Genomic DNA, 1,576 nt, shown 5'->3' with positions numbered 1-1,576 from the left:
ACAACGTGTGCTTACAAAGACACTGTAAGTGTTGTTGAAAGACTGGTTCAGGTGGGTTACAGCTTAGCGGTCTTTGATTACAAAATGTGTCTCCTTTGTTTTAAATTGTATAACTATCAATTAAAGATGTATTACATAGTAATTGTACAATATCTGATTTTTTTTATGTTAGTGCTCAATAAGGGGAAGAGTGTTGTGCGACCATACCTTATTTGTTTCCAAATGGTTGCTGATTCCACAGATGACCTCTAAATTCGTTTCCCTGTCGTGTACTATTTAACAGTATTGCTTCCTTACCCGGACATTGATAATGCAATTTATATAACAGCCTTCTCCATCTATCGCATATACTTCGCCCTCTCTTTAAGAGAGCGGGGAACACCGACTCGGTTTTAAATAACCGTGAAAGCCGAGCGTGCGCCCCCTTTTGGAACTATTAACGACCTGTCCTGTTCTTTTTGTGTAAATCCGTAAAATAAATAGTAACTCGCTGACATTAATGTGGCCAGTAGTTCTCATTATATATTTTCCTATGTATTTCTGAACGCCGCACGTTGGTTCACGTCGCATCTGGAAGATGCGGGTCAAAATCCAGCCCCACCTTCATTACGCGTGGCGTTTGTCCATTTTTATGAGTACTTTTACAATCCCATGAGTTACCGTCAACTACCGAACCTAAACTGCAATGGAGCAAGGTCCCAATGAAATGCACTCTATTTGTGCACCTTTCTGTTACCAGGAAAGATTCCTGATCGCTGACACAATGTCTCAATTCAAATTTTATAATGAAAAAGATGTGTTTGTATAGTGTTGCCGTTTTTGGTAAATAATAGAGGCCCATCCGGTTTAATATGTAAATAGAGCCCAATCTCATGTCATTGAAAGGAGTGTTGGTGCTCTCTAGTGGTAGTTACATATATATTACAAAGACGAAATGGTTTTATAATAAACATGACGGTGTAGTTATGGCTAGATATTTAAGACACGTTGTTGTTCAAATTAATGGTCAGTGAAGTCAGATATACAAATGGGAAAACAAAATACTGTACAAACATTTTTAGTAATAGTGATACAATTGGAATGCAAAAACTTTACATGTTACCCTCAAGAGTACGTATTTATCGGCGCTGATTTGGTCCCTACCAATGTTCAAACCAAACTTACGCCCTGATTAATTTAATCTATATTCACGGTTAGTTAATCCCAAGAAACACTAGACGCACCGCGAGCAAAATATCTGTCTGACATTCTCACACACGCGCGCGCACACACTAGGGTGAGCACCTAAACCATGTCAGGCGGGACACTTTGAGCTGATCAAGTCATCTATACCCAAACCCATTGCAGACACAAGCACTCCACATAATCAGGGCTGTGAATCAAATGTATTACTCTGGATGTGCGAGGACACGATACTACCGAATACTGTGTAACACTTAATTTTAAATCTAAATTAGAAGTGAAGCTTATACGATGTGGCTGGCAGGCCAAAGTCCAGAATTCGGACGAATCGGAATTCTCCGCTGCGTTGCCGAAATTTGTCGAGTGGAAACCGGTTATTTCGTCATCTAATCGA

This window comes from Brienomyrus brachyistius, chromosome 17 (assembly GCF_023856365.1).
Source record: "Brienomyrus brachyistius isolate T26 chromosome 17, BBRACH_0.4, whole genome shotgun sequence".
Taxonomy (NCBI): domain Eukaryota; kingdom Metazoa; phylum Chordata; class Actinopteri; order Osteoglossiformes; family Mormyridae; genus Brienomyrus; species Brienomyrus brachyistius.
The sequence above is the reverse complement of the archived record's forward strand: the minus strand, read 5'-3'. Positions refer to the sequence as shown.